A 22,794-nucleotide genomic window follows, 5' to 3' on the forward strand; every position below is an offset into this window, starting at 1 on the left:
AATATGTCGGAGGTGAGCAATGCATTATTATTACGTCACTGATTTGAGGGGCACGCACAGACAAGCGGTTTCGAATATTTGGGACGAAAATGGAAATTCCTTCGAGGTCTTTTTTTTGGGGGGGGGGTTGTTTTTGTATTTTGGGAGCACTTCATGCACTCTCCTTGATTTTTTCTTTTTCTTTTTGGTGTGTGTGTGTGTGTGTGTGTGTGTGTGTGTGTGTGTGTGTGTATGAGTATCTAAATGCAGTGAGATTTCCCCCCCCCCCCCCGCTTGTAAATAACGTGTCGTTTGCGTTTAAAGAGGGAAAATATTTAGAGATTGTGTCTAGTATCAGAAGAGATGGATTTGATAGAATGAGGAACAAAACGCATGTCATTTTGACACCCATTGTGAAGAAACATTATTATTATTATTATTTTCTTAAAGAACTAACCAGAAAAGCGGACCATGAGTGAGGTGGCTCTTCCCTTAATTTTCATCATGCTATATTTTGCCCTGTGAAAATGGCGAAAAATCCCTTGCACGTCTAATATATAAACAGTACGCCCCTCTCTCTTGTACAATAAAGTATTTTAATATTTACACCCACTGTCCTTTGTGGTCTATATTGCCCAAGCAAATATTGGGTGACGCTTGGCTGTGTGCTTTCTGGAGTCTTGAAAGGATGACGTAAGGTGCCATGTTTACGGAAACAATGTGGATTGGATATTCTCCGCTGTAATGCATTCCAGGACAGGTCAGATCCTAGATGTATACCGTCTAGAGTCAGCCCAATCGGATTTTACTCGACAGCATAAAGCATTGTTTTAAGTAGGGTCCGAGTGGAAAGCGGCGCGGGGTGGTATTTTATTTACTTTATAAGGTTAGGGACGTCAAGGAATCCACGTAATCTATAGGAAAAGCCGCCCACCCACTTCGCTGTTCAACTATATGCCGTGTTACATCCTGGCATTTCCTGCACACTTGCCACGCACAAGTCGAGGCTTGCACTGATACCTGTTTTCAAGGGGGGGGGGGGGAGACGCACGCACGCGCGCGCGCGCGCACGCACACGCAAGTGCGTGGTTTCCACGTCTTCGGCAGAGTGCAGGAATCTGCAGGATTTGCGACATGTCTGGCTCTCTCTCGGGAAGAAGGCACCGTAAAAATGAATAGGTTGAAAATAGCGTGCGAGGGGCTGGGAGATAATAAAAGAGAGGCCGTTGTAATTTGAGGCTCGTGCGGAGGAAGACCTGCAAAGCCCATCAGTGCAAAACCGGACTTTAAGCAAGTGGATGCAAAAAAAAAAAAAAAAAAAAAAAAGTGACAACAGCCCATCGTCATCATCACTTGGGGGTCTGTGCGTCGAGGGGGACGACGGGACCCGTCATCCTTTTAGGGCCTCTATGAGAAATAAAAAGGGGGGTGGACTGGAAGTGTGTGTGTGTGTGTGTGTGTGGGGGGGGGTGCTTTTGTATGAGCAGCGTTCAATTGTGTCTCTCTGCGGGGAGGGTGGGCGTCCACGTGCCAGCCTCAATAGGCGGCACATCCGCGAGTGGCACACAACCTGTGGCCATATACGACACGACGTGGACGTGGCAAAGACACCGAGAGTGGGCTTCAAGTGATGCGAGAAAAACACACGTTGAAATTGTGAAAATGGCGTTGATGTGCATCACGTGAACACGGCAGCACTTACAAATTAAGCAACTTGACGAACATTAAATTCATTATGATCAATAATAATAATAATAATATTCTCATGATGTTTTCCCCTGCTTGCACAAGCCCAACCCCAAACAAAGCACGAAAGGGAAACTCAGGAAAAGAGCAAGGGTTAGTATGTAGGGGTCAAAGATTCTCTCCAGACAAGTCATAACTTTTGTTTTCAAGAGGGTGGCTGTTTTTATTATATATATATATATATATATTTCTGGGGGGGGGGGTGAAACATGCTCTTAAGATGCAAAAATAACAAGCAATGGGATAAGATATTGTAAACATTTTATGAGTGAACGTGAAAAAGGGGCATCAGACGTCCATTTAGTCTATTTAAAACAGTTTTAAAATAGAAACATGCACAAGTAGAATATTATAGTCAAAGTGAAACGCCTTTTTTTTTTGCTCAAAAATATATTCTTAATGTAAGTTTTGCATCTGAGGGATGAAGTTGATGAAAATGCAGGCTGAAAGGTGTTATATTGGAAAGGCAGGCTGATATAATTCAATGTGCAAGGTGACACAATCATATTATAATCCATCGTGACATTGAAATATTATTTATAAATTGTTGTGATTTTTCTTTTATACCTATGTATTATTAAATGCACTGCGCAGTGTTTACTCCGCTCTTTTTTGCTGTTGTTGTGGTTGTTGGTGTTGTTTTGTCGCCGAAAGCTGCGAGCGTTGTCCGTGTGCGCGCCCCTGCACGTGCACGTGAGGGGACACAGGCTCTCCCCACTTGCTCCAGGGCAGCCCGGCCAGGTGCGATGGGAGCGCCCTCTTATGTTCAGCCCGACCCACAGGGACCGTGCAGCGCGGCGACGAGACCGCCAACCCAGACCAGACCAGACCTGCGCACTTTGGTCTCGGAATGGAGCGAGCGGGTTTGCTTGCGGAACAACAACAACAACAACAACAACAACAAGATGGGGCTGAGAATGGCTGCACGCATGCGTGACGTATATTGGCGAGAAGAAGCGATTGCAGCGCTCATCTGTTGTCTGAATCGTTATTGTGACCAGTTAATATTCAACATTTTGTATTAACATTATTTGCAGGAGTTCAATAAATTGCTAAAGGTCATTCGAAATAATTTGAAATGATTTTTCAATCTTTTGTATACAACGCAAATTTGCCTTTTGCAATGATTTGGATTGACCGTAAGAACATATGCTTATGAGACCATTTTTGTTAACAAATAGATAAATATTGCAAAAGCAGATCCACTATATTCCCTTATGTTCTCCCTTGTTTTCTCCCGTTTGAAAAAATTGGGATAGAATTGAATACAAAAGACTTTTTCAGAACAATGAACAATTTTGTCACCGCTGCTTGTTTTTATGTTTTTAGGTAAGGATGTGTAAAACATTTATTTCAAATGTTTTTTTTATTTTCTTGGGGAGAAGATGCATTCGAAACCACGTGGAAATCTGGAAAATGTCACCAGTGGCTCTTCTTTTGATTTGTCCAGCAATAGTTTAAAGATTTGTTTGGGTCTCTCTCCTATTATTTTACTATGCCTATAATTTGTATTTAATTGTAGCATATTTTTAATGACCTTATTCATTTGATTTGATTGACAATTACTTTTTTTGTATCGTAAATCATAACGTATTAACACTCTGAATATTAAAATTACGTTGGTCCAAGAGTGTATCGTTTATGTTTTTTTTTTTTTTTTGCAGGGGGGTGCAAAATGAAATGTTTTCCAACATGAAATGATTTAATGCATGACAGCATACACACGCGTGTGCAGTTTCAGGTGGGAAATCAAGATGCGTGTGTGTGTGTGCTTCTGCTGTTGTGATGTTAAGAATTATTATTATTTTTTTTTAAAAGAAGCAAGTGGCCGTCAGGTCAGTCTGTCTCATTTGCATAAGAAACAAGGACCCCCATATCAATTCATCTCCCCTCACACCTATTTGCCCCCCACCCACCGTATTAATGACCCCATCCATAATTCAATAAAAAAATGAACATTGGACTAACATTATATTTATTTTTCTATAAGACAATCACTTCGAAGGTCTCTAAATAATCGTCAACATTTTCAACCAAATATTTGAAAAAAAAAAAGCCAAGTTTGATTTTCAGGGCACTAACGATGATGCATTGATTACGATAATTGTTTATATTATCATCAAAATGATATAGAAACAAATTGAATGTAAAGAATCACATAAACGTCCCCCCCCCAAAAAAAAAATGTGATTGTCCATGCAGCTTCACGTGTGTTTGCCTGGAAATGGGTTGGAGTGTGTGCGTGTGTGTGCGCGCGCGCGTGCGGGTCGAAGCTGCAGCCTTATCATATTTTGTGCTGTTTTGAAATGATCAACTGTATTTTAATGAGTGACGTTACATTATTGTCTATTGTTTTTTCATGAAAAACCACGAAAGACGTAGCATGCGTACCAGTGGGTGTACGCGCGCGTGCACGCGTGTGTGAATCCCCAATTCAACCTCTTCACACCTCCCCACTGTTTCAGTGTCAGAATATTGGGAGAAAAGTCTGAAAACTGCTGGAAAATGTTTCGTTTTCATTTGTTTTTCGTCGTGTTTGTATTTTATAAGGAAGGCATGTGACGTTTTTTTTTTTTTTTAATGCCAACTGGGAACTCCTAGATCTGTTTTTCATGCACATAGATATTAAAATCTCACACAACATATAAAGGTGGGTGGGGGGTTATGTCAAATTTCCTATGAAATACTGGCAAATATTTAAAGATACAAGAACAGATCTAAATATGAATAATCATTGTGAACGTGACGAAGCTCTGCGAGCTGCAGTCCGGGGTCGAGGCTCGGACCTGACTCGTGCGGTTTTTACGAGCTTGGGAGAGGTTCACTGAGAAAAGAGGGATCCCAAATCAGAGCCATATGAGCCCTGCAGGCAGGAGCAACACTAGCTGCTGGTAAGTCGACCCGAACAGAACAGAACACGGATAATCACCGCGCTACAATGCCAAAGCCATTAAAATGCCTCTTTGCTCTTGAATACACAAAACTTAAAGCGAGTAATTTTGCTTCTCGTCAAAAAGCCCCCCCCCCCACATCGCCAGAAAAAAAGCCAAAAAAAAAAAAAAACATGATGAGATGAAAGTTGACATGTGGAAGGGATGCATGAGACAAATACAGATGAGGGATTTTTGATTTTTGCCAGGGGTCAAAGACAACTTTCGCTGCACGGCCTGGATAGGTACGAGATTATCGGTCCTTTGGTGTGGCTTGGACCAAATTTCAAACCAAAGACATCGCCGATAAAGTCAAAATTTTGCTCGATGAAATGTGTCCAGAGCTGTTGATTGTAAAATATAGAAAATGTGGTGTTAAATGGTTGAAATAACCCCTGTTCTGGTTGACAGCTAGCTACCGAGCTAGCCAGATCGCTAGTTAGTTAGCTAGCTAGCTAAGTACTGGAGCTACAACAGCTCGACAGACAGCGAGATCGCTCTTGTAAACGTTGCTTGTTGTGGGCAGGTGAGCCCACCCAAACGCTATGACGCGGGTGGACAGGGTCGCTGGGAGTCGCCATCCTTCCAGCGGCCCTCCATCGAGAGGCCCCTTTTACGGCCCCCCAACATTTCCAGGGACCAATAAAACCTTGTGATTAGTGGAGCTGCTCCAGTTTTAGGTGTTAGCTCGTTAAAGGAGTTAATAGAGGTGTTTACCTTTTCAAGGCGCACACACGTGTGCGGGCACACACACACACATACCTGATATTAAAAACTTTGGACAGCACAGCGGATGAACATGCATTTATCTGCTTTTATGCTAATCATGTTTATCGCTGGGATCTAGCCGAAACTGGTCAATTTCAATTTTTTTTTTCACAAATCAATACAATTGCTGTGTCCCACATGTTTTTATTTTTTTTTATTTTAATTATCGACTTGTGATGTCTTGTTCTCTTTGACAATTTAACGCTAACGCCGCCAAAAAGATGGCCTCGTTTTGGTTACCGCCCAACGCCGGCGTTATACAACTGAACACCAAGGACATCTGGGAAATGGATTTTATTATTTCTGATTTTCGTTACTGGCCAAGTAATTTTTTTCAGTTTTTGACAAAACAAGAAAAAAAAAAGGATATTACTGGACACATTGGTATTGGTATTGTGATAATATGTGAAAAATTACTTAGGGATGTTTACTAGTAGGCTTAAAATGTCTTTTTCAAATACAGCAACTCAATGGTAGATTTTAACATGCCCCCCCAGCCCCCCCGAAAAAAATCAAGATAGAATAAAGAACAGGAGCAAAAACGTCAGTTTATCAGTGATGATAGCAAAACGGGAACAGCGACAACAGAACTGAGAAAAAGAACCTATTGTCAAATTTTAAATATTTATCATAACACACATCACGCCATACAAACGGTACGTAAGTAGTGCGCTGCCTTACCCGTTACAGAAACACATCTAATATTTATGATATTTTATTGCTTTAAAAGGTGGGCAATTCTCTCAGACGTTAACTTAGCTGACCACTAAACAACTACTTTTCAAGAAACCATCTTTCAATCTTGACTCAACATAATTCTGCAGAAAAAAAATACAACAATACCTGTCTGAAACTTTAAATGTTTATAATAGCAAAAGTAGAACTACAACAAATTCTGTTTCTACTTAAATGTTCCAAAAAAAAAAAAAAAACAACAACAACTCTCAAACCGATGGAAGGTCAAACAGCTTCTTGGAAGTACTCCGCGGCGGCACTCAGAGGCTACCTGCACATCGCAGCTAAAAAAGAAAAATGCTGCTTTCTAGCTAGCAAGCGGTGACCCAGTTCCCGTGGTAGAAATTGAAGTAGCCTGCACATTGTGTTTGGCTGTGTCGAACAGGAGGCACAAGTGTTTCGGGGTTATCAAAACAGAGCTCTGCGGTAGCAAGCCTGCCATGTAGGTTCCTTTCTGCTCGGCTTCACAGCGTCAACACGCATTCACCAACGTGTGACGGACGGACGTCGAGGGCAGCCGACGAGCGCTTCCAATTCTCTCGGATGTGCGCCGCGCTGAATAATTTGCGACGCTGCCGTCGCCGCGGCCGCGCCCGAGTGTCGGCGCGCCGGGTCGCCATGTTGTTTTTGATGCTCGCACGGGCAGGGGGATATCGACGTGAAAAATTGTCTTTGGATTCCGAAAAGGTCACAGCGGCCCCGTGGTCAAATCGCACTGATGTGATATTCTCCTCCATAGCTCAAAGGATAAAACTCTTGGTGTGAGATCTCACAAAAAAACACAACACATGACACTCAAAAATCAAGCTGCTGTCTTGGAATTATAATTTGTAGCATAACTATGTATGTATACTACTTGCAAGTATAAAACTCTTTGATTGGATTTGCCAGATTTAATAATTTCAAAATGCCAATTTTGTAATGAGTTTTCCATCAGGGAAATTGGACTATATAACAGTGAACTTTACAAAAAAATATACTTATAACACAAAAAGAATGAAGAATTAATTTATGCAACATGCTTTGCTCATTGCAGTACTTCTGATGTGCACAGTTTGGCCAGTCGGGGGCAGCATAATACAGTCACGCAGACACAAGCCAAAAAGAGTTTCACGACTACTGTAAGTGGCTCTGTACAATCATAGAATATTAATCTTACATTTCAGCAAAGAATAAGAAAAAATAGACGTGATTTTGAGTATCGTTATATTTTTTATCTACGTGCATTGCTCCACCATTTATGTTCAGTATTCATTTGAAAATCCCTTCAAAAGAGACTAAGTAATATTTGTAAGCGTCTTTTCTGATCCGATATTTGATTTTTAGCCAGATGTTGGCTCGGCTACATTTTGGTCATGTCGGCGCATCAGATCCAATCTGATTCAGGGGGCATCTTATTATTTTCCACATAATTTTTTTCAATATTAAAAGTCTGGATGGTATTATTTTTGGGGACGATAAAGAGTGAAAATATTGAGTGAAACATTTTAGTAGGCTTGTATTTTCATGTCTTCTTGAAGAAAGAAGACACCAACATCATTGCATATGAGGTCATAAGGATAATTTACGACGATTTAATAATTTTATAAACTGGCTTTGCTAGCTCAGCGTTGTATTGATTGTATCACTAATGTCTATAAAATATTTGAAAAGAGTTCCGATGGATGACGTGACACAGGCGTTTCTGTCGGGGCGACACAGGCACGGCTAGCTAGCGTCACGCTCGTATCCTTTTAACCGATGAGATTCTAATACGTTTTGGATTTTTGAGCATAGGAAATTGGTGATTGAACATAATTTTGGGGTGTTATAACCATTGTGTTCATAAGGGAGTGCAAATGTAACGGCTCATGGCAATAAGGTATAATAAACTGGCTTGAAAAATGCGGTGTTTGGAAACTCGAGCAAATGGTCATTGTTAAAAATTTCATTTGTCCTTATTATTTTTGACTAAGTTGTCATTTAGAAGATGAGCGAATTTTGCCTGACAGTTAATATGTGCAAAATATGCCACTTAATAGTATATATAATATAATACCTATAATTCCTTTTGCTACACGGGCCATGCAGTGAATTTAGTCTGTACTTGTAGTGTTGTCAAACGAAAACATGCGTGGGGGGATTTTACGCATTAAAAAGGTGTGTTTCAATTAGTTACTTTCTCAATTGCTCCCAAGGGGATTGAAATTGTCGGGCATGTTTGGCACATACATTTTCTTTAAAGACAAAAACATCAAACCAACTAGTTAGTGGAATCTGGACCATAAATATCCTGTAGGTCTTTTGAAAAGCTACAACACAACCACATTGACGGTATTCAGTAGCACGTTTATGGCATTTGTGTGTTTGTGTTTTGAATACACATGTACAGTAATTCTCTTTTTGCTTATGTTTAGTTTCCCAGTAAATATTAAACGAGAGTGGCATTAAACTGGTCGGAGCCTCCTTTTTAAGGAATTGTTTTTGAATTGAAATCGATTTTTTTGAAAGAATCTGCCACACTGCTTCCTGTTGTGACGTGAGTTGAGCTCACTGCCAACATACAAGACTCATATATATCCAATTTTTACTGTGTAGTCACCTCCCAAAAATTGACAGAAGGACAGCTTGTAACTGAAAAAAACTCGAGTTGGTTCACTCGGCATCTCATTATTTTAATTGTAATACTATTAATAATAGCTACGACGAGGTTATGCATCATGCCATTGTTAACCAAATTTCCCGTTCCCGCTTTTCAATCAGCAGATCTAAAATTTAAACAGGATGAAACAGTAAATATTTTTACAGTTGAGTTCCATTTCTGTCTTGGATGGGTTCAAGCTCAGAAATATATGAAAACTGCATTTTTACGTGTAAGACGCCACACGATTTTAGAGGGATAGCTCACGGAATCATAACCACCACATTATATTCATAACTGGGCAATTTTGTAGCAAAGTGATGCATATGTTTTGAAATCTAAAAATGTAGGGAAGGGGGGGGGGGAAATCTACAAAATGTTTGTGAGACCACGATCATCGAATCCGAGGCGATACTTGATTTCGAATGAGGACTAAAATGAAACTGTCAGTCTGCCGCGCACTTGTACATTTTCAGAAGCATCAAAGAAGAAGTGTAACCTGTCTTGTCCGTTTGTTTGTTTTTTAATATATATCTTTTGCGTTCGGACATGCACAAATGCATCTCCTCGCCGAGAAAGACGGGAGGTGGAGGGTTGGGTCACAGGAAACCGGTTTTACCGTGGTCTGTTTAGAATTGTAAATGTATCGCGTAGGCCACGCTGTCAAATTATATATATATCTTTCATGTATGAAATCATGCATGTCTTTGGCACGAAATGGGGGAGGGCCGCCACAAAGGGAGCGAGCCCTCATGCAGGAGAGTGGTGCGCAGCCCTCATGAAAAATAAGCAAGTGTCGGAGCCCTGGGCGAGCAGTGCGGCTCCGACTGCACACAGGCCAGGGAGGGGAGACGCCCCCCCCCCTACCCCCCACCCAATTCTCTCCGCCCCCTCCCCTATACACACACACACACACACACACACTCGCACAGGAGCTCTCTTCAGTCGTACAGTATAACCACTGCCCTGTTGTGACACAGCCGACCCCAACTGAGACTTCTGAGAAAATAAACACCCGAGATGATGATGCTAATTAGCTCCACTGCTACAACTATTTGGAGTTTTCTCGTCGAAAAACGCGCGCCAAGAGAGAAAAGTCAATTTATTTACCGGCACTGCCAAAATTTTCCCCTCAAATGACTCCGAGCAACAAAAGAAGGCACAGGTATGCCCGAACAGATAAATCAAGTCATGTCACTGCCTGACAACAATCATGACAATCATAATTACACTTTGAAGAATAAACTAATCCGATATCAAACCGTACGGATCACCTGGTGTATTTTTGTCAGAAAAGTGAACGTGTGATGTTAACCTATGAAACGACTTGGAACTCAGAGACTAACAAAAGTAAAAGAGCAAAGCAGAGTTAAACCAATTCAGCATGTCACATGGAATGGAAATACTCATTTCACAACTACTGTGTACTGTGTGCGATGAAGCCCCCAAAAAATGCACATAATGACCACAAAGTGTAACTTCTGAATTCTGCTTGTTTACGCAAATACATCACATACTCTCCATTGTCCACACACAAGTCAGAAGATGATTTCTGTCACGCTTACAAAAAATTAAGAATAAAAACAATATCATGCTCTTATGTGCACGTCATTACTGGCAGTTGCTAGAGAATGGAATGGATTTCCTGTAAGAATGCAGACTTACTTACGCAGCACACTACGCAACAGAAATGAGATCCAAATAGAAGAAACACCTCTCACTATGATCTAGTAAAAATAGATTTCTTTATAAAAAAAAAAAAAAACAGCTTCATATATTTTGCATTGTGTCTCGCCAGAACCAGTAATTGTGGTTATTTCTTTTATTTCATTGTTATACAGGAAAGTTAAGATTATATTAGACATTGTATCATGCTGAGATTTACTCTGATTCCCACCTTAAAAGAATTTAAATAATTTTGATCTAGTTTTATCTGACATTTTACTTTTTCAGTGTTACTCTTTTTGCTTCTGCATCTTTACGCTGTTTCAGTTTTTACCCGTTTGCACTGCTCCCACGCTTGGCCAGCACACTTGCTAAATCTGCTCTTTCTGGTTAAATATACGGTCCCTATAAAAAGTTGACGCACGACTTCATCTTTAAAAAAATGTCAGGAAAAGCCCACTAGAACACTTGGAAGTTGTTTGTGGTTAATGGGAGGCACTTTACATGGTGCGGGTGTGTGCCGACTCCCATTTAACTTGAGTTTGAATGTGAAAACCAAATTACCAGCTATAAAAAGGTGTGCACACTTGTGCAACCACATTATCTCAGTATATATATATATATTATATATATATATATATATATATATATATATATATATATATACGCTCAACCAGGACCCTTGCTAAATCTGCTCTTTCCGGTTAAACATACAGTCCCCATAAAAAGTGGCCGCACGACTTCACCTTAAAAAAAAAAAGTCAGGAAAAGCCTACGAGAACACTTGGAAGTAGTTAATCGACGGCGCTTTACATGGCATGGTGCTGCCTCCCATTTAACTTGAGTTTTAATGTGAAAACTAAATTAACAGTTATGAAAAGGTGTGCACACTTTTGCAACCACATCGCATCGCAGTTATTTTTACTTCTCCGTTGAAAAAAAATATATACACACAGACGTTATATCATGGGTTATCGGTGACTATAATTATTTATTATTTTTTTGATTTAACAAAAGCTGGCATCTAAACAGGGGTGTGTAGACTTTTAAAAATTAACTGCAAGTAAAATGACCTGCAGTCGTATACCCCGCTAAACCACAATGACATGCTGTTAAACGAATCCAGCTGACAGTGTCGGTCAGGGTCAGTCATCACAGCCAATGATTAAGTTTGCGATGGCAGGATTTTCGATACGTCTCCCGAATTGGATCTCGTTAAATTGCGCAGGTGCTGCGGCGCGATGAATTTATGACACGTATTCCCAACGACGTGACACTGACGAGAGCATCCGGTCGCGCTTCCAGCTCGGAGCGCACGCGGCTTTGACGGGCAGAAACCGCAAGGGTCCAGGAGAGAACTCGGACAGAAGGTCTATTAGCCAAACACGGCATCCGAAAGGAACAAACAAGTGAGCAAAACATGAAAGGGAAACATTTATCAGGCAGTTTGTGCGGCGTGTGAACACAGGAGGTGGGCTAACAATGAGGCGGACAGAAAGTGGGGATAAACACTTTCAAAGCCCGGCAAAAAGCGAAAGGGCTCAGGCTTTGGACAGCAGGGAAAATGGGGGGTGGAGGGGGGGGGGGGGGAACACGGTCATCGCCTTACCTGATGGGGTTTTTGGTCTCGCTTCCTCCCACGCCGAGTCCTCTCCGGCAGCGCTGTCTTTTCAAGTGCTCGTTTGAAGCCAGCACGAGGAAAGGTCACGTCCTCCTGGTCACAGTAGGCTCATGCGAACAAAGTTGGCCAATGGCGGATGGCCGGCAGCTATCGCCGCCGTCCTCGCTTCCGTCTCCTTCCTTTGTTGTCTTGTTCGAAAGAATAAAGTGGAATGTAAAAAGCTATCGGCGTGGCGCCTGGGCACCTCGGAACATTTTGGTGCTGTACTCCTAGAATTCCAGGTTATTTCCAGGGTTTTCCAAAGCTATAACTGGGATTTTAGGGACTCCCGGGTCCGAGGAGAGCAAAACGCGGCGTGAGCATCACCTGCAATGAGAAACAAAACATTATTTTAATTGCACGTGAAATAAAAAAATACACTCCATGTCCCTAGAGCTACTTTCTGTAGCCGGGGATCGGACCGCCCAGCTCATATTGCACCTGACCCCTATGGCCCCTCTCGCAGGTGGTGAGCCCATGGGAAGGAGGACCCATGTTACCCTTTCAGGCTGTGCCCGGCCGAGCCCCATGGGTGCAGGACCGGCCACCAGGGCGCTCGCCTTCGAGCTCCACCTCCAAGCCTGGCTCCAGAGGGGGGCCCCGGTGACCTGTGTCCGGGCAAGGGAAACCAAGATCCAATTTTTGTAGTCATCATAGGGGTTTTGGAGTCGTACTTTTGTCTGGTCCCTCACCTAGGACCTGTTTGCCATAGGTGACCCTACCAGGGGCATGAAGCCCCAGAGAACTTAGGTCCTAGGATCATCGGGCTCTCCCTTAGAGATAGGGTGAGAATCTCGGTCATCCGGGAGGGGCTCAGATGCCTCCTGGATGCCTCACTGGTGAGGTGTTCCAGACACGTCCCACCGGAAAGCGACCCCGGGGACGACCCAGGACACGCTGGAGAGACCACGTCTCTCGGCTGGCTTGGGAACGCCTCGGGATCCCTCCGGAAGAGCTGGAAGAAGTGGCTCGGGAAAGGGAAGTCTCGGTATCCCTGCTGAAGCTACTTCCCCCAGAAAAGCGGTAGATAATGGATGGATGGATAAAAAAAATACACCAACAATCCAGTGCGCTGAGACGGCCATGCCAGTAAAAACTTCAGAACTAATCAGCTGCTGCTAAAGCCAGAAAATAAATCTCTATTCATTTGTGAAGGACGACGGGAAGACAGATTTTTGTGATTATATTTAATTTCTCTTCTCGTACCGCCGCCGACTTTGAAAAGGGGGGGATTGACAAATATTTCCAGCGAAAACTTAATTTTCTCGTAAACAGAGCAAAACGTATTCCTGTAATAGCATACATAATTGCCTGCTCTGCGCAAGATCTCTCGTACATGACAACAAAGTCTCATAGACAATATGTATTTATTCTGCTGTCAATTCCAGTGGAGGGGAATTTTTTTTCATTATTATTATTTTTTTTTTAAAGCCTTTGAATTCCACATCGGGCCTGGTTTGTGAAGCAGGGTAAATATGCTTGTCATGTGTTCCAATAGTTCCTCAGCAACAGAGATTTAGTGGGGGAATACAGGAGGGAGAGGCACACACTTTGTGATAACTGAATAGCTCTTTTGAAGTCACTTCCATTTGGAAACATTGCGTGATTATTTTTACCTCTGTGCTTGTGACTCAAGTTTAAACCCCCCCCCCCCCCTTAATTGTTCCCAAGAGTTCTTATTGTGCCGCCGATAAGGAGCTCAGGGAGCAGCGTTCAAAATTGCGTCAAAAATAGCTCGACTTTGCGCTCATTGGCCACAGGTCTGGAAAAAGACGAGTCTGGTATTGAACGTCTCCGATTGTAACGCGCGCTCAGCGTTTCTTAACGAGCTTTGTGTGAAATATCAATTCAAACGACGAACCGGAGCCATCATAAATAAAGGCGGCGTAGCGCATTAGTAGTTAATCAATAGGAGAAAAATAATTTTACGAGTGTTTCGTCAGCAGTTTGCGGCCGACGGATAAAGTCTCGACAATAATTTGTCGCCTCCCGCCCTTTTTGCCTTTGCCCGGCGCGAGGCCGCCGCTTCAAGGTTGGTCAATGCGACCTGTGGAAGCGTGTTTGTCGGATCAATAGCCCACCCACAGTGGCGCCGCGGGCCATCCGTGACCCGGCCCATTGATTAGGCCTCGCTCAGTTGCCGATGGCAATGCGCTACGTGTGTGACAACGGGCTGAGGAAGGGGGAAGCCGGATTGCCGGTGGCAGCCCCACAGCACACCGCAGATAAAAGTCAATTCCACTTAAGCAAATCATTGACGACTAAATAGTTAGCGCGCAGAAGAATTCGGAGAGTCTCTGATGGCGGCGGCCGATGGCTTTGGGGATTTGCGCACTATGACCTCGTCTGTCAATGGGACATGAACGCTACTTCAATTTGCGCAGGTGGCTTGACCCCACCCTCCTTATTTAGTTCATTTAGACACCTGGTTCTGAAGATACAGCGAAGAAAATAAGTATTTGAAAACCCTGCTACCCTGCAAGTTCTCCCACTTAGAAATCATGGAGGGGTCTGAAATTTCCATCGTAGGTGCATGTCCACTGTGACAGAGATCATCCAAAAAGAAAAACCCAAAAATCACAATATAGGATTTTTTTAACGATTTATTTGTGTGATACAGCTGCAAATAAGTATTTGAACACCTGAGAAAACCAATGTTAATATTTGGTACGGTAGCCTTTGTCTGCAATTCCAGAGGTCAAACGTTTCCTGTAGTTGTTCACCAGGTTTGCACACACTGCAGGAGGGATTTTGGCGCACTCCTCCACTTCTCTAGATCAGACAGGTTTTTGCGCTGTGACTGAGAAACGCGGAGTTGCAGCTCCCTCCAAAGATTTTCTATTGGGTTTAGGTCTGGAGACTGGCTAGGCCACGCCAGAACCTTGATATGCTTCTTAAGGAGCCTCTCCTTGGTTTTCCTGGCTGTGTGCTGCGGGTCGTTGTCATATTGAAAGACGACAGCCATGACTCTTCTTCAATGCCCTGACTGAGGGAAAGAGGTTGTTCCCCAAAATCTCACAAGACATGGCCGCGGTCATCCTCTCCTTAATACAGTGCAGTCGTCCTGTCCCATATGCAGAAAGACACCCCCAAAGCATGATGCTACCACCTCCACGCTTCACAGTTGGGATGGTGTTCTTGGGATGGAACTCATCATTCGTCTAAGTGGTAGAACTTCCAATATAGCAGGGTGTTCAACTACTAATTTTCTTCACTGTCCAGTCAAATCATTGGCTTCTGATGAGATACAATATACTGTAAGAGCTGTAAACCAAAGTTTTGCTTCATAAAATAGGGCTCTGTTTTGATTGGGGCTCGAGTCAATGAAAAAAAAAAGTTTGTTCTTGTTGTACTATACAGAGGTGAAGAAGTGTACTGCATGGTACTGAAAACTGGTTCAAAGATTTTGTCCCTTTAATAAGTCCCTAAATCAGCCAAGAACATACAGTGAACCCATCGCACATTGGCCACATTTGCCAGTTAGCATATTTTTGGGGGGAGAACCCTACAATATTTTATGTTTTTTTGTCCTCGGGCCAAACCAATGATAGCGTTATGTTGTTGTCTAGGAAGCATGTTAAAGTGAGCTGAGGAGTTTCATTTCGGCACATGTGCTTTTTTTACCATCTTGTGGCCTCCAAACGCAATTGTGAAACCTTTTCAGGGGGCCTCAAATTCTCCACGACTTTCATTATTTGGCTCCAATTACAACTTTTTCAAAGCGCTTAATATATCGCAGGGCATCCTTTGTTTTATGACAGACACGACATGAATTAATGAAGTAATTTCAAGGTTACGAACGTCGCTTATCGCAATAGCTTGCACGATTGCGTAAAAACGTATTTACTATTCCCTAATAAAAATCTTGTCTCAATTTACCAACAAATGTACTTACTCAGTGTGCAATCTGGGGGTGTTTAATCGAACACAAAGCTAATGTGATTACAGCAAAGCGTGAATATTTCTGTGATATGAACGGTACGCAGGTTTATTGCCTTTTGATTGGAAGATAATTTAATTGTTCTGCCTGTCACTGTAAGTCTCAAACATAGATAGATGAACAAAGATACGTTCGTAATTAATAGATAATCATTTTTGGTCAAATTAGATGAAATGGGATAATTTTCGGAGGCACCCCTGATGATGACTCACGGCACCCCGGGGTGCCGCAGCACCCTGCCCGGGAATTACAGCGCTACGCTAATGATTTCCGATAACTCCGCTGTGAGAGATCGCCAGGTGTGCTGCGGGAAATTACCCAATTTCACTTAATTGCTCTGAAAATTATTATTTAACCACTCTGGTGTTTTTCTTTCTTCTTCTTCAAATCTAAGCATATTAGCTTTGTGTCGAACCAAACGGATCTCACACTGAGTCAGTACTCAGACTAAATAGAGTCCAAATCATCATTACTTCGCCACACAATCCGTTTGCGACATTTCTGTCGGGTGGTGCGCCGTTTACAATGTAAAACGCAGCATGTGCCCTGCCTAATAAAGGAGGGGGAATAGCGCCGTTTGTTGTTTGGTTATTTATGTAAATAAAGTCACGAGTGAGGTTTTAATAGGGGAGTTTGAACGCAGGTAACGGCTGCACCAGTCACACACTGTAGTTGTCACACGCGTTTTGATCCATCTTACTGCCGGCCATTACCGCGCCATACTGGAGTAGTTTATATGTCGCTTTACTGCTCCTTTCACCTGTGATGTAATTCTGGGGCCGCCGCCTCTTTGAGCATTCACCTCCTATCTACAGCTCCATATCTCTCGGGGTAATTGCTGAGTGACAGAAAGGCAATAGCGACCACTTCATTATTGAGACGACCCGGCTGACGGGACGTCGGCCTATTGGCTTTGGGTCACGCTGGCCGCACCGACTTTATCTGCCCAGGTTGTCAGGGGTCAGTCCCCCAGAATCTATAAGGAACTTGACTGGCTGTGCTGTGGATTGCTGTACACGGGGGTCTCGTGAGCGGAGTGGGCAGCTCCTCCACTTGTGGGTGGAGCAGAATCCATCCATTTTCTTAGCCGCTTATCCTCACGAGGGTCACGGGAGGGCGGGAGCCTAGCCCAGCTGTCGACGGGCAGGGGGTGGGGTACACCCTGAACTGGTTGCCAGACAGGGCACATGGAGTCGAACAGCTACACTCACAATCACACCTAGGGGCAATTTAGCGTGTCCAATTAATGTTGCATGTTTTTGGGATGTGGAAGGAAACCGGAGCGCCCGGAGAAAACCCATCCGGGCATGGGGAGAACGTGCAAACTCCACACAGGTGGGTCCGGGATTGAACCCGGGACCTCAGAACTGTGAGGCCAACGCTTTACCAGCTGAGCCACCATAATAAGAACACTATGACCACTGTTGGTTGGATGGATGGATATGGGCACTGTTGGTGGCACGGTGGGTCAGCTGGTAAAGCTTTGGCCTCACAGATTCTGAGGACGCGGGTTTGATCCCGGCCCTGCCTGTGTGGAGTTTGCATGTTCTCCCCGTGTCTGCGTGGGTTTTCTCCTGGCACTCTGGCGGTTTCCTCCCACATCCCAAAAAACATGCAACATTAATTGGACACTAAATTGCCCTTAGCTGTAATTGTGAGTGTGAATGGTTGTTCATCTGTATGTGCTCTGCGATTGCCTGGCAACCAGTTCAGGATGTACCCTGCCTCCTGGGCATGATAGGCTCCAGGACTCCCCGCCACCCTCGTGAGGATATGCGGCAAAGAAAATGGATGGATGAATGGATGAGCACTGTTGATGACTGGTTAGTTTTGGTATATGTATAAGTTGTTTGGCGAAGAAAAATAGCACAGACAATTCCTCCTTACAATATCAAATGTGTTTGCCGGGCTAATATTACGCGAGTCAGACCACTAGATGCTCGTAAATCTTGACAAGAAAAAGAAAAAAAAAAGGTGTCGGTGCGGTCATAAATTGACTTTAATTGGCCAATTACGTTCATACAATGAAAAAGCATTCCTGTGTCATGTGTTAACAGTTTAATTAACAGTACAAAATACATTTTCTGCTATTGTAATTTTTGCTAATGTAGCATTCCATTACCCCGGGTGCTTAAAAATATGGAAAAATACATCATATATAATTTAAAGGCCAATTTGCTGATTGCGTGCTGCGTGTGTTGGACGGCGGAGTTTTCCGAACTTCCTTTGGAGCGTAATTTCGCGCTTAACTTTCTGCGGAAAGTCCTAAATTGTCATGAGATAATACAGACATGAATTTTGCTGAATTTCCACTATTACTCGCTAGAACATTACAAGTTCTCCCATGGAAAATAAAGGAATCCAATTGCTCGTGTTAACCATCGTTAGTGTCGTCACGCAGACCGAGGTGCGCGTAATTGTGCAAAACTAAATTTGCATCCGCGTCGAGCATCCGCCAGGCTCGTTAGATCCCGTCTCTCGGCGGCTGCGCGCCACCGTTTGTATTCAATCACCACAACGCCAGATGAGCTCCAGAACGACGAGCATCTATTTGAAACTGCACTTTATTACACTTTGTTCCTTTTAATAAAAAAAAATAAATAAATAAAAAATACGGGGGAAAGATAACCCGGTTTTAAGGATCCCGGATAAACAGCAACGATTGCACCTTTGAATAATAGATGACCCCCGTCTGTTACGGACGGGAATATAACTGAAAATAATTGAAGACAACAATGTCCTATAAGAGCAACGCTTGAGCGGTGCTGATTCGGAATGTGTTACAACTTCAAACAGTCAGTCATAAACTATGCATAATCTGCGCAAGAAAGGCAGGCGCATGTTTACAATTTCCTTCTAATTAAGGCTACAGGACGATTTCTACCTGTCTTCAAGTTGATGGGTGGTTGCTCGATTTACTGGTGCGGGGGGTGGCTGACTGTACAGATGGCAAATTAGGCTTGGGAAACAAAATGAAACATCCTCACAATCTAATCTAGACTGCAGTCAAAGGGATAAATATTTAACAATCTGTCTACATTTGACACACTTTAGGTGGAGAACAAATAGATCCTAAACAACACAACCCCAAACTTGCAACAATCACCGCCTTTGACCACATTATTTAGAATTCCACTTGTACTGTGATTGCGATCCGTCCTCATTATTTTCCAAGCGTGAGCGCAGGCTGTGTTAATGCCTCCTCCAAAGGAATGACACCGTTCTCGCGCCGATCAAAACAAATCGTGGTGTTACAAAACAACAGCGGAAACTTTGAGCTCATTTGGGGGGGAAACGCGCGATTATTAAGTTGGAGAAGATTTCTTGGTGAACCCAAAACAATTGTACTAGCTAATAGTGAATGGCGCTATTGTTACACTTTTAAGTCATTTGATAACGGCATTCTAACCTTAGCGATAAAATGGTCCCGTCACGGGGCTGGTAAGTTTCCTAAGAAAAAGTGTAGAAAGTTTTCATCTGGTCATGGTACTCAATTCATTTGGTGATGCCACTGGAAAAAGTTACCAACCATCAGCACTGAGTTACTTTTGTTCCCGTCTCATTGGGTTACCAATGTATGCAGTACGGGACACATTTTTTCTCGCGCTCGCTCATGTCTCGGTACCACAGACATCTTACATAACCTGAACCTTACATAACATAACCTTTTCAGGGTTTATCTTACTAAACTGTACCGTTGCAAGATGAACTGCGACACTTGAAAATGGTATTTCGATGCACCCTTGAAAGATTTTCACAGTAACAGCTCCGACCAGTTAAAGTGTGAACGAACCATGACTGAACTCCAACTTGGGGGCCATCGGAAGAGCAGTAATTCACATTGCTTGAGTTTTATTCAAAAGGTTCCACACAGGGCTTCATTCACGCCGCTGAATGCTGACCCCGCCGGTGAACAATCCACAGTAGTGGTACCTCAACTTATGAGTTTTTCATGATACCAGCAGTTAGCCAATTTTTTCCCCCTTTGACGAGTGAGCAAAGACTTGATTTACAAGTAAGATTTTAGCTTTTGGACTTTCCATGTTCTCCCCGTGCCTGCGTGGCGTTTCCTCCGGGCATTCCAGTTTCCTCCCACATCCCAAAAACATGCAACATTAATTGGACACTCTAAATTGCCCCTAGGTGTGAGTGCGGCTGTTTGTCTCCATGTGCCCTACAATTGCCTGGCAACCAGTTCAGGGTGTACCTGGCCTCCTACCCGTTGACAGCTGGGATAGGCGCCGGCACTCCCCGTGACCCTTGTGAGGATAAGCAGCAAGGAAAATAGATGGATGTGGTGAAAAAAATATAGAGCAATTAAGGCGGAACCTTGTCGTGGAACTTTAGTTTGCTAACAAATCGTGCTTGGGTCCCCAACTTCCTGATGTTTACGCTGAACACTCACTTGTGGTTTTTGCCACTTTCTCCACATGTAACGTATTTCCTCAAGATCTCTCTTTTTTTTTTTTTTTTTTGCTCTGGTACACCAACCCATAACAGTTATGCTCTTTTTGTCACAACCTTGCCACTTCCCGACCAAGTACAACAAATGCCAGCCTACCTGAAAGGATGTCTTATCAGATTATACTCATGTCTGAGGTGTGCTACGAGTGGATTTGTCCTGATAATGAGGTTCAAAACAAATCGAGGCTGAGAATCTTACGTATTAAAAGTGTTCAGTTTTTACGACAAAAATATTTTGTGTATGTCGGAAAAGCTGAAGCGGCTGAAATGAGTTTCCTCCGCAGGGTTTCCGGGCTCTCCCTTAGAGATAGGGTGAGAAACTCGGTCATCCAGGAGGGGCTCAGTGTCGAGCCGCTGCTCCTCCGCATTGAGAGGAGCCAAATGAGGTGGCCGGGGCATCTGATCCGGATGCCTCCCGGACGCCTCCATGGTGAGGTGTTCCGGGCACGTCCCACCGGAAAGAGACCCCGAGGACGACCCAGGACACACTGGAGAGACTATGTCTCTCGGCTGGCATGGGAACGCTTCGGCATCCCTCCGGAAGAGCTGGAAGAAGTGGCTTGGGAAAGGGAAGTCTGGGTATCCCTGCTGAAGATACTTCCCCCGTTACCCGACATAAAAAAGCGGTAGATAATGGATGGATGGATGGATGGATGGATGGATGGGAAAAGCAAATTCATGATGCCTTAAATTGTGCCATGCAACAAATTTTAGGCAATCAAGGAGTACCATGACTCAGGAATACTGTCATGGCTGTACATAAAAGACAAACGTGTTTTACCCAATGCTCTTTTTTTGTATAAAAGTGGCTCCCCCGGACGGGAAGATGTATTTTCCAATTTGAGAAGTCATTGGCCTTTTGCAACAACCTTTCGACAAACTTCGGAAGCGCTCGGCTACCATCGGCGCATATCCAGGAGTGTCTGCTTGTCTTGGTTTTTGCTATGCGATCATGCGAGAATTTAACATCAACGGCAGAACATAATCTTTATGGTTTTGGGGGCACAGTGCACACAATGACATCAAAGCACATCATGAAATGAGTTTATTTCTTTGCATACTTTATTGTATTTATAACTACATTGTAAGATACTATTTTTCTTGATTAAAAAACAAATTGTGGTGTTTTTTGTGGCAGGGTTGGAAGGGATAGCATGTCCATTCATTTTAATGGAGGAAGTTATGAGTTATGAGCGCAAAGATGGCACGGATTACACGTGTAAGTCGTGGTCCGACTGTAAAACTGAAGTTCTATTCGGGAGTTTGTGGTCCGAGAGCAATATTTTGCCAGTTTTCTGCACACGAGCTGACCGCGTTGATGCTCTTTCTGTATTCCGTGTGTGAAGCTGGGTAACATTGTGGCGAGGAGGAGGTGGGGATAAAGCAGTATTTGATGATTAATCAATGGACATAATAAAGCTTCTCAGCATGAGCCCAGAGTCCAGCTGATTTCTATGATACGATCGGAGCCGATTAGAGAGGAAAAATAATCATTCCTTACAGTGCATCGGTAGGACCCTCTAATGATGTCGTCTGATTGGACCGTGTGGAGAAGATAATAAAGGACCTTCTTCAGTATGGACTCGGAGATTATTTCTTTGCTTAACTTTTATGAAACAGGGCAATGAGCCTGGAAGCTGCTGATTTGAGGATTAAGATAAGATGACCTTTCACATTATGTCGCCATGTATAAAAGATGAAGTTTACAGTCCCTCATCACATTAGACCTTATCAATGGGTAGAGCCTCTGTGACATCCCTTTGAACACGTCTTTTTTTCTTTTTTTTTTTTTTTGTCAGGCTGCAATACAACAGGCCTTTACCCCCCCACCCTCCAGTGTGGGATTATTGTTCCATAGCATGTATGTGTGTGTTGTACAGCAGTGGCGGGGAGAGGCACACTTGCTTTGTTTGGACAATGCTATATTTTTAATCTGTCCACCCCCCCACACCCCCCCAAATCAGTCTTTTTTCATGGTCATGTGAGTCATAATACAATGAAAAGGTACATCAAGATGGTTGAGCATTTTTATGAAATGGCAGAATTTGGTGCATACATTCAATTGATCTGATTATTTTTTTTCAAAATGTGAGATGTGGCTTATGATTAAACACTGGTAGGCAGGTCGGTCTATTCTGCAGACTTAGATAACGGAGCATTTTCTCCAAAATATGCGGCTTGTCTTTAAAAAAAACATTCAATATTAGCAGCTTTCTTTAAAAGAGTAAATAAAAATAACCGTCAAATAGAAGGCAAAGTATCAGTTGTTTCAAATGCAAACCAGCAC

At 43.2% G+C, this 22,794-nt stretch overlaps 1 protein-coding gene across 6 annotated transcripts in view; it reads right to left on the reverse strand.

Annotated features, from left to right (window-relative positions):
• The window catches only part of zfhx3b (zinc finger homeobox 3b), a 418,235-nt gene that overhangs the window by 169,419 nt on the left and 226,022 nt on the right, over positions 1-22,794 (reverse strand). For all 6 annotated transcript variants that reach the window (XM_061813996.1, XM_061813993.1, XM_061813994.1 and 3 more), the window contains one exon: positions 12,053-12,430. The gene's annotated coding sequence lies outside the window, so the exon portion shown is untranslated. The remainder of the gene's footprint in view (positions 1-12,052; positions 12,431-22,794) is intronic.

The sequence above is a fragment of the Syngnathoides biaculeatus genome, chromosome 3 (genome assembly GCF_019802595.1).
Source record: "Syngnathoides biaculeatus isolate LvHL_M chromosome 3, ASM1980259v1, whole genome shotgun sequence".
Taxonomy (NCBI): Eukaryota; Metazoa; Chordata; class Actinopteri; order Syngnathiformes; family Syngnathidae; genus Syngnathoides; species Syngnathoides biaculeatus.